Source organism: Saimiri boliviensis, chromosome 7 (assembly GCF_048565385.1).
Source record: "Saimiri boliviensis isolate mSaiBol1 chromosome 7, mSaiBol1.pri, whole genome shotgun sequence".
Lineage (NCBI taxonomy): Eukaryota > Metazoa > Chordata > Mammalia > Primates > Cebidae > Saimiri > Saimiri boliviensis.
The window spans coordinates 79859566-79874002 of NC_133455.1; positions in this window are offsets into that span (position 1 = coordinate 79859566).

Genomic DNA, 14437 nt, shown 5'->3' on the forward strand with positions numbered 1-14437 from the left:
GACTAGATTCCCTGGGAGTGGTGAGAGCAAATTGATTGCTGTAAAAAAAAAAAAAAAAAAGATGAGGGGGCTTTTAGACTTCCAGGCATGAGATCTTGGTGTTGGAAAGTGTTAAAGGACTAAAGCAAGGATCTAGAGTCAGCAGATGATTGAAGGAACACAGCGAGACGCAAGCACATGATGGCTCTGGTGGATGACTTTATGAGGGTGTGGAGTGTAGAACAGTCTCAAGAGAGAATTAGTCTCAAGAGAGAAGTTGGCATACTCTGAGCAGGCCCATTGCCCCATAGCTCCCACTTTCTCTAAGAATGCCTAGAGTTCCTGAGTTGCTTAGCTTAATACACCAGAAAGAAGAGCACACCCTGCCCCTGCTCCAGCTCCAACTCTGACTATCCTGTGTTCTCTTACAGCAGCTGACTTGAAGAAAAAGTGAATGTCTTGAGCCCTTGGCTCTTACACCTATTCTGTGATCTAAAGGTGATTTCACCAAGTGGAATCAGCTTGATACGTACCACTTTTGTTTTAAGTACAACTACATTATATGGAGCTATGTTTGTCTTGTAGCTGAAGAGGTTACCTGGAGCTAAGGGTTTGTAGGATAGTTGCACTCAAATATATTTAAGTACCTAGCAATAGAAATTAAATTGACCTTAAGAACCCTTGGTTATATTACTAAATTTATATGGCTAAGATCAGAAGCGTGTCCTGTTTTCAATTCATCCTTTGTTTTCCATTTCTTATAGATAATAAAATAGATCAATAACCCTAGAAAATATATTTGTTTAAGGTTATTGACCAGAGAACAGAAATTTGGATAAACACACAATGACTTGCTTTTTTTGATAATGTGTTATGTTTACAAAGAACCTTCTCATTCTCTTCTCATATAACCCTTAAAAATCTCTAGAATGGGAATTATTGTGACTCCCATTTTACAGAGGAGGAAATAATAGAAAGATAATTTTATTCAATTGGTCATTTGTGCAACCCTATTCTTTGGGACCCAATTTTGTGCTAGACAATAGAAATGCAGAGATGAAAAAAAAAATAAGCATGACCTGTAAAAGTTCACCATCTATTATGTAGAACACATAGGTAAACAAAACATAGGCATGTGACGAGTACTGTGTTAGGCAGATGGACTGAATATAATAATAGAAAATGGAGAGAATCACCAAATTTGCCTGGCTGTGAGTGAGAAGTCTTCTCAAAGCTGGAAGCCCTAAAGGTATAGGTCTTAATAAGAAAGAATTTCCTAGGAAGGCAAAGCATAAGGTGGAGGAGTAGCAAGAGGCAAGGCATGGAAGCACGGAACCGTGTGATCAGTTCAAGGAATAACAAACAGTTCAGCATGGTTGTAAATTAGAGAAGGAAGGAAAATGAGAGCATTTGCTTTAGGAATAAGTTCACCTGTGATGAACAAAGAGGTTCTGGGTTGGTGAAATGAAGTCTTCAGGAACTTGGAGTTGTTCAGTCTTCTTTCAACACATATGGCCTCCATTTCCAAGATCTCTTCATGCCTCCAAATGGCTGCTCTAGATTCACTCACCATATCCACATTTGGTGCAGCAGGAATAGGGAAGGGGAAAAAAAAAGAACCAAACCATGTACTGTCTTTTAAGATTTACAGGAGCTGCCACAGGACACTTCTGCCTACAGCTCCTTGGCCAGACCTGGTCATGTTGTCACACTGCCTGCTGAGGACTTTGAATAGACTCTGTTATGATGACCAATGAGATCAGTTAAAAATGTGTGGCTATATTAATAAATAAAAATGAGAATATGAAATTTGGAGGACAATTGCAAGTATCTGCCACTGAGTGGAAAGAGGAAGTTGATCATGAAGGATCATTGAATTAATCATGAATCATTGCTTTGAAGCTCCAACTTTGCCCTGACCAACAGAGAGTCACTGAAGGGTTTCCATGGAAGACTTTGGATGACCCCATTTCCATTTATCTTTAAGACGGATGACAGACTGGAGAGGATAAGACTGGAGACAGAGGGACCAGTTAGGAGATTGTTACGTTGGTCTTGGTGAAAGATGATGGAGGTCTCAACCAAATAGTAGTAGAGAGGTGGGGCAAAGGAAAGAGAAGGCGAAACATCAAGATCATTACTTACTGTGCTAGGTAAGTAGTAAGGGGAAGAATTCAAACCCCAGTCTTTAATGCAAGTCCATGTACTATGAGATTTATCTGTTTTGTTTTTTTTTTTTTAAAAAGGGTTATAATTGACAAATAAAAATTGCATATATTTATGGTGTATAGCATCATAAAATATGTATATATTGTGGAATGGCTAAATCAAGCTAATTAACATATGCATGACCTCACAAATTTATTTTTTTGTGGTGAGAACATTTTAAATCTACTGTCTTAGCAATTTTCAAGTATACATTACGTTGTTATTAACTATTGTCACTACGCTGTATAACAGGTCTCTTGAACTTACTCCTCTTGTCTAACTGAAATTGTATATCCTTTGATGAACATCTCCCCAATTCCCACTGCCCCCATGTAGCCCCTGGTAACCACCATTCTACCTTTTACTTCCATGAGATCAACTGTTTTAGATGCCACATATAAGTGAAATCATGTAGTTTTTGTCTTTCTGTTCCTGGCTTATTTCACTTAACATAACGTCCTCCAGGTTAATTCATTTTGTGCAAGTAACAGGATTTCCTTCTTCCTAAAGGTTGAAGAGTGTCCCATTGTGTATATAGTCCACATCTTTATCCATTTTTCCATTGAAGGGCACTTAGGTGGATTCCACATCTTGGCTATTGTGAATAATGCTGCAATGGACATAGGAGTGCAGATACTTCTTTGACATACTGATTTCATTGTATTTCGATACATACCCAGTCGTGGGATTGCTGGATCATATGATAATTCTATTTTTAGTTTTTTGAGGAAACTTCATACTGTTTTTCATAATGGCCATACTAATTAATAGTCTTACCGCAAGCATACAAGAGTTCCTCTTCTCTACCTCTTGCCAGTACTTATTATTATTCTTCTTTTTGATAAAAATCATTCTGACAAATGTGTGGAGATGGGACTCGTGTTTCTTAAGCAACATTAGAGTAAGCTGGATTTCAAAATCCCAGGAGCCCTTTGTACCTATGCCATGTTGTAGAAATCAGATTTACCATGGTCCAGACCCAGGAACTGAAAAGTCAAAATGCAAGAAAACATTTGTGACAGGATAACATTTTGAGATATTTTCTATTTTATCTTCCTGTATTCAAGCAGATAGAAGATTCTGGGCTTCCTTGCCTTATGGGAGGTCTGAGACAGAACTTCCTGGGCTTTATTCCTAAAAGCCTAAGCACATGCAAGAGGAGAGAGTTTGAAGAGGGAAAGAGTTTAGCCAGGTTAGGAAGACATTTTTTTTCCAAAAAGATTTTATTACCTGCAACAAGTAAGGAGAATACCAGAGATAGTTCCCAAAGCAGTGTCTCTCTGAGCAAAGGGCTGGGTCAGGTTTTATAAGCATAGGGTAATGAGGCATGATCTGATTGGATCTTGCAATGAGGTGATCCCAGAAGCATGATCTGACTGGATCCTGCCATGGGGTGATGTCAGAGGTCTATCTGATTGGATCCTGGATACTGCCATGTAGTATCCACTTCTTAATTGAATCCACTTGCCTTACTCTATGCACTTCTGTGGTTGCATACCTGGTTCATCTGGGCATGCTCAGGTTATGTGACCTTTAACCTGGCCAGGCTTGTCTCTTCAGCAGCCACACAGCATAGTGAGCTAACCAACTGCTCCAGCATTTAATTGGGGAAGAAGCTTGATCTTATAGAGGTGCTCTGCTGCCGGTGCTGTTGACCAGCTTAGAAGCCATTTTTCAACTCAAGGGAAGAAGGATGGGTTTCTGCTCTCTCCCAACACCATCTGGAGGACAAGCCAGAAGATGAGGGAAGATGGTCATAAAGTGCTCCAGGGGAGCTGGATCCAAGGCCTGTGGCTCACCAAAGATTGCACTACTCTCGACATGGCACAGGAAGACAATTGACGGGACAATTCGAGGTGGGACAATCTACAACCCAAAGGGTATCTCAGAAAACAGCACTAAGTGAGATCACAGCACAACCCCAGTCAACTTTTAAATCAGAATACGAGCTGGAAGATGCAACTCACTGATATACAGAAATTCTTAAAAAGTATAAACTGAAATACGGGAAAAAACAGTTTGCAGTATGTGAGAAATCAAGAAAAGGACTGAAATTTTACCTACAACGCAGCCCAATAGTGAAACCCTGTTTGACCACAAGGTTTTCTTTGCCTCGGTGAAACATAGAAAAGCTATGCGGGAAGCAAGAGAAGGTCTAGAACCTGTTTTGTGACTGTCCCCTTTCCTTAATTTTAGTTCCGACAGAAACAAATGCAGACTGACTCTATGTATATTCATATCTGTTATTCACTTGTAAATGTTCCAAATAATTCACGTAGCCTCCCAGAAGAGACTCCAGCATCACTTAACTAGATATTTCAGGACAACTCATATCATGTATGGAAATATCCAGATAATATTCTAGTTGTCATCTAGTTTTACCCTTCACCAAAAAAAAAAAAAAAAGGTCAGCTGGATGTAGTGGCTCATGCCTGCAATCCCAGCAGTTTGGGAGGCCGAGGCGGGAGAATTGTTTGAGCCCATAAGTTTGAGACCAGCCTGGGCAATACAGTGAGACCTCATCTCTACGAAAAATTTGATAATTAGCTAAGCATGGTTGTGCTTGCTTGTAGTCCCAGCTACTTGGAAGACTGAGGCAGGAACATGACTTGAGCCCAGGAAGTCAAGCCTGTAGGGAGCTGTAATGGTGCCATTACACTCCAGCCTGGGCAACAGAGTGAGACACTGTCTCAAAATATAGAGATAGAGAGAAAAGAAAAGTGCTCAGATTAGAATCTCTATATATACAGTATTTATCCAAACATCCTCATATATGTAAAATTCCAGGGATGTTGACATCATATAGAACAAGCATAATTTGCAAAACCGCATGATTCTTTTATTAAAAGCAATATCCCATGGGTGTGATATGAACTTGTAAAACAAGTTCATTATAATTCCTTTCTGGAGACAACATGTCAAACCTTAAATATGGCTACAAATCAGAAGCTTAATTAAAAAACAAACAAACAAACAAAAAAACTTCAGCCCTGCAAAGAAGGAAATTCTATTCAGTAGGGTTGAGAATAAATGGTAATGTTTTCAAAGTTTAAGAAAAACCTATGTTATTTGCCTTACTCGCCTATTTTGCTTACTACAAACCCCTTTTACCCTATTTAATTTTCTCTCTGCCTGAAGGTAGCTTTAGTCTATATGAAAAATATTATAATTCAAAACAGCCAAGGAGAATTCAACAACAACAAGAAAAATAATCAAAGCAATTCATGGTTCATGTGCCCAGACTAAGCTGTATTTGTTGAACAGTCTCTTTTTTTCTAGAAGTCCAATGTGTAAATTAAGTTGCACCAAGGCAAGTCAAATTATTCCCTGGCCATTTGTAGTATGCAATGTTTTATGTGACTTTTTACCCTCTTATTCAATAAAACAATACATACTTGTATAGCAGCCAGACGAAGTGGTGAGCCACAGTCATCTAAGAGATGCCAAATACTGTACCTCCTTGAGGAAATACACTCACCATGTGTAATGAGGACTCTCTGGATTTCCTGAAGTGATTCAACGTAAATTGAATTCAACACGGAACTGAAGAACCATAGATGTTGGCAATCACAAGATTAGATGTACTAGAGTACTACTTGTTTTTGTGTAACTCCCACTCACTTATTACAAGTTAAGAGATGTACCCCTGTTAGGTTGGGGTGAAACACTGTCACTCAAGCAAAGAGATTAAAGAATGTGGCTAGTTCCTTATGGATATAAACTAATCAAGACTTTTTGAGGAAACAGTTCCTAGCTTTGGTTTTGTGCTAGAGACCTACCATTGATCTCTTCTCTTGAATTATGCAGCTTTTAGCTCAAGAGGGATGCTAAGCCAGGCTGGCCACCTAGGTATTTGATAAAATAGGTCCTGGTGTCTATAAGAAAAGGAGCTTATAAAAATCCACAGTATGCTAGATGTCATACCACCTAACAGAAATTACTGCTTTTAAACTCAGAATATGATAGATTTGATATGGTTCACACTAGGGTGCCAATGTGGGCTTTTGAATGAGAAAGTAAGGATTTGTTTGAAAGAAAACTCACATTCACTCCTAAATTGTATAAACACTAATGCTTAGGGAAATCCAGCTTCTTTGTCCTTTGGAGACAGTAGCCAAAAACAGAGATTTGGGGGATATAGGAGTAAAATGATAAGAACAGCAGTGGGGGTCTTCTGTACCGTTGCCAGAGTTGTAGTGGGCACAGCCACTGGAGGTCAAAGAGAGCTTTATACACAGCTTGAACCAAGTTCATTAAAGAATAAGGCCATCTGGACTTAGGCAAAAGGCCAGTAATCACCAGAGGACTTGGATTTATTACCCAGAACATCTAGGTCTTTTAATCACAAAGTGTTTGGAAGGTTGGAATTTCAACCTAAATTACAAAAGCATCACAGTAAGGTTCCACCTGAACTAAAAGTTGGGAAATCAACTAAATCCCAAACAAAGGCTAGAATGTGCCTCTTGAGGCCAGCCAAGGTAACCGAAGTGCAAGAAAGTGGCAGGCCACTTCCAAACTGCCCATTTGATAGGCTCAAATGGAAAGCTTCTCTCTAAACTCCAATTCCAATACCAGCCTGGGCAACATGGCAAAACTTCATCTCTACAAAAAATACAAAAACTAGCCAGATATGGTGGTATATGCCTATAGTCCCAGCTACTCGGGAGGCTGAGGCAAGAGGATGTCTCGAGCCCAAGAGGTCAGGGAAACCTGGAAGCGTTTGAACTCCCAGAACCAAGCATACCTGAAGCCAAACTCCCAGGACCAGCCATATGTGAAGTCAATCCTAGGACCTCCCAGCATGCCAACCAATAAATTCCCTTTTGGCTTGAGTTAGTTTCAATTGGATTTCTGTCCCTTCAGACCAAAGGACCCTGAATAACACAATCTCTAAAATAATTTACAGCTTTACATGAATCGCAGATGTTCTAATAAATACCTTCAAGGGGAAGCATAAATAAAAGATAGTGCTTGACTAGTAGTCGAGAAATCAGAAACAAGGTTTTGCTATTATCTGTTGAAGAACTTGGGCAAGTTTTAAGTCTCTGAGCTCTCCTTACTTACATGAAACAGAAGAGATTGGCCTAGATCTATTCAAGAAACAGGTGTTCTCAAAAGGAAAGAGGCCTCAGAGATCAGTCTGTTCAAATATTTACTTTCAAAGTGAGAAAACCCTGCCAGGTGTGGTGGCTCACACCTGTAATCCCAGCACTTTGGGAAGCCAAGGTGGGAGGATCACTTGAGTTCAGAAGTTCAAGACCAGCCTGGGCAACATGGCAAAGCCCTATTTCTACAAAAATTAGCCTGGCATGGTGGCAAGTGCCCGTGGTCCCAACTACTCAGGATGCTGAGGTGAAGGATTGCTTGAGCCTAGGGAGGGTAAAGCTGCAGTGAGCTGTGATAGTGTAGCTACACTCCAGCCTAGGCCAGAGAGTGAGATCCTCCCTAAAATAATAATAATAATAATAATAATAATAATAATAATAATAAAAGAAAGTACAAAGGAGAAGAAGAAAAATGAGAAAACTGCAGGGAGAGGGTCATTTGGTCAACATCATAGAGCCTGTAGGTAGTTGTAGTTGTACAGGCTCAAACATATCCACCCTGACTCCTATTCTAGTGCCCTTTTCACAACAGCACTTGATTGTACGTTCTGAAGATGCATTTAGTTAGTCATTGTGATCCTTATATACTAACATACTAGGATGGTTTTGGTTGTAAGCAGCTCAAATAATTTTTAAATTAGAGGTTTATTGTTCACATATCAAGGTACCCAGAGAAAGGCTAATTCCACTGTTCATGGGCCCAGAGATGTATAGCATATTAACACCTAGATTCTTTCCTGCCATTCTCAGCCTGTCAACTTTGGTGCCAGGTTCATTTCCTTATGGTCACAAGATAGTAACAGCAACTCACACAAGTCCAAAAGCCAGACAAGGAAAAAGTCTTCTTGTCAATTATATGTAAAATGGTATACCAGATAGAATCCTGGACATAAAAAAGGACATTAGGGAAAAACTAAGGAATGCTGAATAATGGATGGACTTTAATTAATAATAATGCATATGTTTTGTTTAATTAATTGGAACAAATGTATGGCACTATTGTAAGATTTTAGCAATAGGGAAAACTGGGTGTGGGGCATATGGAAACTACTTGTACTTCCTTTGCAATTTTTCTATAAAATTATTCTAAAGTTAAAAGTATATTTAAAAAACAAAAAACTAACTGGCCTTGGCTTGAGCCTGCAATAAGCAGTTTGCTCCTTCTCTCCTTTGAAGAATATTTTTGTTCAGAAATTGCTGCCATTAAGTGGAGTGTTACATGTCTGTGCCCTTGCAGGCAACTTGACTACACTGACTTTAGATAGAAGTATTTCCTGTTTCACTGGAGTCAGATACTCAGTGAATCTGCAACAGTCAATGGAAATTGGGCTATCAAAATGCTGTTTCACTGTATGCTGCAATTGCTTGTAGAACGTATCTGCTAATGCTATAAACGGTGATTGCATGTTATGCCTTCTCCCACTCAAAGTCACATGAATATGAACTGCAAATATTCTTGTTGCTGCACTACAGGGTCTTGTAGATAAAAGATGAATTGTAGACAGCCAAGTTACTGACTGAGCCAGTTGTAATACAAAAGAGATGACTGTAAGAACCATCTCCTTTTCTCTCTAACACACCATACCCCCTCTTCCAACACACATGCACACACACAATTGGGGTGGTGGTGTTTGTGAATGTCTATATAATGCCAAGATCATCCCTGCAGAAACTTCTCCTGTGTGTGCCCAGGAGAATAATCATTGAGAATCCCTGCCATGGCAAAATCAGAGCACACAACCTGAAAATCCAGATGCCAATTCAAACTTTAAGGATATTTTGAAAGGCCTCAGTGTTTAAATTTCTAATTAATATTAAAGACACTGAGTGGGCCTGGCACGGTGGCTCATGCCTGTAATCCCAGCACTTTGGGAGGCCGAGGCGGGTGGATCACGAGGTCAAGAGATCGAGACCATCCTGGTCAACATGGTGAAACCACGCTTCTACTAAAAATACAAAAAATTAGCTGGGCATGGTGGCACGTGCCTGTAATCCCAGCTACTCAGGAGGCTGAGGCAGGAGAATTGCCTGAACCCAGGAGGCAGAGGTTGTGATGAGCCGAGATCTTGCCATTGCACTCCAGCCTGGGTAACAAGAGTGAAACTCCGTCTCCAAAAAAAAAAAAAAAAAAAAAAAAAAAAAAAAAAAAAAAAGACGCTAAGCAAGCCTCTAGCTCTTTGATTAGGAAATGCCTTTAAAAGACTGTAGATATGGCCATGCTGGTTATTTGGAGAAGTATCAAGAGTTTCTTTTCTCCTTTTTCCTTCTTAAGGATTTTGAGACCATTTAGATAAAGTCTAATGCTTTGAAGATGGAAATTCAAGTTGCTTTGTAAAAAGGAAGTTGTATGAGGTATTTTTGTCAGGTTAATTAACTGTAAACCCTTAACTCTTTGTGAATCAGAGGCCACCAGTCTCAAGACTTTTATACTCTGAATGGGTTGTGCAAGGAAGCAGCAATATCTGAAAATGCAAGAGATGCCCAAGACTTACCTTGAAATTTAATCAGGGGAAACATTTTAATGGATTCTCCTTCTATGACATCAACATAGATGCATGAGAATGTACTTAGGTCAAGGATTGTAACTGAAAATAATTTGTGGGAAAGAGTTCTTTATTTGTTTGAGACAGGGTCTTACTGTGTTGCCCAATCTGGCATGCAGGGGTGTGATCACAGTTCACTGTAGCCTCAACCTCCCCAGCTCTGGAGAGCTTACCTACCTCACTCTCCTGAGTAGCTGGGACTACAGGTGTGCCCCACCAGGCCTGGCCAATTTTTGTATTTTTTATAGATATGAGATTTTGCCATGTTGCTCAAGCTGGTTTCAAACTCCTGGGCTCAAGCAATCCACCCACCTTGGCCTCTCAAAGTGCTGGGATTACAGGCGTGAGCCACTGTGGCTGGCCTGAAAATATAATTAATTGGACTTCAAACACTAGATCTGTTCTCTAGTAAAAAGAAGTGCAAATATATCCCATTATACAAAAATCCTGACATGTTGAATCTCAATTTTAGCAGTTACCAATACATATTAAGGAAGGATACTTGACTGAAAGTTTTTTAAATGACTAAATAACTCATCAGGGTGCTTGATGTTAGAAAACCGTGTCTATGAAGACTTAATCATACACAAAGGTGATAATGGTTGAAATGATGAGAATTTAAAAAGCAGATATATCTCAGGTTGTAAAAATCATAAATTATTTATAATATCCAAGGAGCATAAATTCTATAGAAAAGTAGTATAGCTGGAAACATTGAGGCCCAGGAAATAAATCAATGAAAACAGCCTGAACAGAGCAGATGATAAAAAAGAACTGAACTTGACACAGATACATTCAACACTGAAAGGTACTGATTCAAAGGGCATCTGGAGCTTACGGATGGAATCCAGAGAACCAAGGAAGAATGAAACGCCTAGTTCAAGACTAAATCGTCACAGATATGGTCTTAAAGAATCCTTTTTTCTAGCAGTATACAGGTTTTTTTTTTTTTTTTTTTTTTTTTTGAGACGGAGTTTCGCTCTTGTTACCCAGGCTGGAGTGCAATGGCGCAATCTCGGCTCACCGCAACCTCCGCCTCCTGGGTTCAGGCAATTCTCCTGCCTCAGCCTCCTGAGTAACTGGGATTACAGGCATGCGCCACCACGCCCAGCTAGTTTTTTTGTATTTTTAGTAGAGACGGGGGTTTCGCCATGTTGACCAGGATGGTCTCGATCTCTCGACCTCGTGATCCACCTGCCTCGGCCTCCCAAAGTGCTGGGATTACAGGCTTGAGCCACCGTGCCCAGCAGTATACACTGTTTAATTGAGTGACTGTGTTCTGGGAGATCCTGGCACTCCCAAAAAGCACACTGGTGTTTTGTAGTTGGTCGATGGGTTAATCTGATAGGTAGAAGCAGGAATGTGACTTGCCATGGATGGGCCCTATCTGAAGCAGGACATTTTGTTTACATTTGTCATTTGCCATTGTGGTAGTACAGACAGTTAGTGAACATAGATTCATCAAAAAATTAGAAGATAAATGTAAGAGTGCAATCCTTAACTGTTCAAGAGAACTTCTCTCAGTCTTGCTGGTTGATAAGCTAAAAAATGGATATCTATCTTGTATTCAATTTTAATGAATATTATTTTAAAAATAACACAAATTAAAATCGACAACAACTAAAGGGATACTCCATAAGACTTAGATTTATAAAAGTTGTCCCTGGGATATTGAATTTATTGAAGCAATTGTTCCCACCTTCCCCCCGCTCCCCCAACACACTCATACTGGCAAAAACTGGAATCTGTAAATCATTAGAATGAGAAAACTGATTAATGAATCAAATTTTGTAAATATCTACCCAGAAAAGATTGATCCTAATGAATATTTAAATAAAATTTAAAAGGAAAAACTGGAAATTGTTAAATTGTTCAAGAAACCAATCGAGATTTAAGAAAAATTGCTTCGGAAAACTTTTTTTTACAAAAATGCATTAATTTTATTACCATTTCCATTTGAAGGTTTGTTTTCATAACCTCAGCCTCAAAACGTCTTCAAAGAATGTTCGGTCAAAAGAAGTTAGTATCAAATATATTCTGAGGCCCCTGAATCTGGTATGCGGAATTCAGTTTATGCCATTTTACCTCCTGACTTTTGCATATATATTGTTCTCTCTGCCTCGAATTCCTTTCTCTGTTTTATATTCTAAGAGAACTCAAGACCTATGCTACAAGACTCAACTTACAAAAATTGCCTACAGATTGGACCCTCCTAACCTTTGGGCAGAGTTATATACTTCTATCTTCTATGTTTTTCTAAGGCTCCTGTATGAATAGTCTATCATATCACTATAATTTCTTGATTATATGGCTGTCTCATGTAGACTAGATATGGGATTTCTCCAGGGCACGGCTTATGTTCTAGTCTATTTGTTATGAAATCTCTGGCACATAATAGACATGCAATGAATTATTGCTGAATAACTTGGTGGACATATAAGTGAGGTCGCCATGCTACCCACTCATTCATTCCTCTTGTTCTTTATGAATAAAATTATCAAATCCGCACAGCAACTTTAAAGATGTATTTAAGAAAAAGTTCTCTCCTATACATTCAGATCAGTACTAAATATATATTTTGTGATGTCTCTCTCTTAGCAACACCCCTTCCTTTTTACCTCCTCCTTATCTATCAAAGAAAAGCAGTGCATTAATAGGAATCCACTTGAGACTGGGATGGCTGGCTCAGGACGTCTTCTCTCTGGGTATTGGTGGGGGCATCCCTAGAGTGTGGGAGCACTTTCTGGGAGGTCCAGAGATTAGGTCAACCAAGAGCTTTTTCTTTTCATCCCTTCTCAATTTGACTCTGGATTCAGCTGAATATAGTTAAAGGATTAATTGCCGTCATTTTGTTCCCTAAATTAAGAGTCATTGTGGTAAGAACCAAGCATAGCAATACAGGCCAACCACAAAGAAATAAATTACTTTGTAAGTTTCAGAAGATTTTCACCAAATTACTGCCCTGTGCAAATGATGTTGGGGGGAAAATTTTGTTTGAGAAACATTTTCTTTTGTGACTATAATAAGGTATGTGTACCCCTGCTGAGATATGAGTCACATCCCCTGTGTTAGGAAACTGTGGCTAGTTTTTGTGGGTTTGGGGTTTTGTATTAAATTTTCAGAGCTACATGTTCCCTATGACTGATGAATGGATCATCACCTGACTCATAGGCTCTTTTGCCATGGATCACGAAGTACAACTTTTAAAATGCAGTAATGTGGCACCCAGCTGCTCAGAGTTTTAATGTGGAGCAAGAAACACCGGAAACATGTAACAACTGCTTTGAAATGTACATTTCCAAGGTCAGCTCTTCCCACCTTTTTGAAGAATTATAATTAAACTGGTCTAGCCTAGTTTCTAACTCTTATTTTTAGAGACCTACAATGCCCCTTTTTTGGCCTAAGTAGGGATACAATAAACATTTGAGGTTTTATTTTTTTCAGATCAAAGACATGACGCTGACCTCAATTTCAGCATTCTGAAAGTGAATCTTTATTTATTTCACAAATACTTACAGGATGTCTACCTTGTGTTATGCTTATGGAGATGGTGGGACTTACTTAGATAGCCCAGTGTGACTGAAGTTCAGATGATGGGAATTTGCAGGGAAAGTGTAAGGGATAAGATTGGAAAGAGCAGTCAAGTGCTAGATCTTAAAGAACATGTGTGCCAAGCTACAGAGTTTAGGCTTAACCTGAGATCCAGGAGGAGCCCTGAATGGTTTCCACGGAGGCATGAAATGAGACATTTTGCAGCAGAGTAAAGAAGAAATTAGATGAGGGCAAAGTAAGACGTAGATGGAAGACCAGTGAGGAGCCTCTCACGATAACCCAATGGAGGAACGGGGTAGAGCTGAATGAAAGCAAGATCAGTGGGTATGGAGCTAGAACTAATAGACCCGGCAATGGATTCTGGACTGTGATTTAGAGTCCTAGCAATCAGACTCTTAATGTTGGAGCCCAGTCCCCATTGCCACCCCAAAGGCACCACCCTTTGTTCTCCTTTTTCCTCTGGAAACACACTTGCTTGCAATCGCAACCAATTTCAGGAGGACACTCAAATTTATATCTCCAGCCCAGACATCTCTGAACTCTAGACTTGAATATTCAACCTGTGCAACATCTCCATTTGGATGTTTAGCAGAGCTATTTGACATAATATACCCCAATCTGAACGGGAGACCTTCCCCAAAACTTGGCTTACCTGGAGTCTTCCTCATTTTTGTTAGTAGCAATTCCACTTTCTGCTGCCTACATCTGAAACTTTGAGGTAATGATTGACTCTCTCTCTCTCTCTCTCTCTCTCTATATATATATATATATATATACATATATATATATATATATATATATATATGTGTGTGTGTGTGTGTGTGTGTGTGTGTGTGTGTGTGTGTTTCACATTCAGTCTGTCAGCACATGCCCTTGGCTTTAACTTTAAAATCTATGAAGAATCAGGCCAGGTGCAGTGGCTCCCACCTGTAATCCCAGTACTTTGGGAGGCTGAGGCGGGTGGATCACGAGGTCAGGAGTTCAAAACCAGCCTGGCCAACATGGTGAAACACCATCTCTACTCAAAATACAAAAATTAGCTGGGTGTGG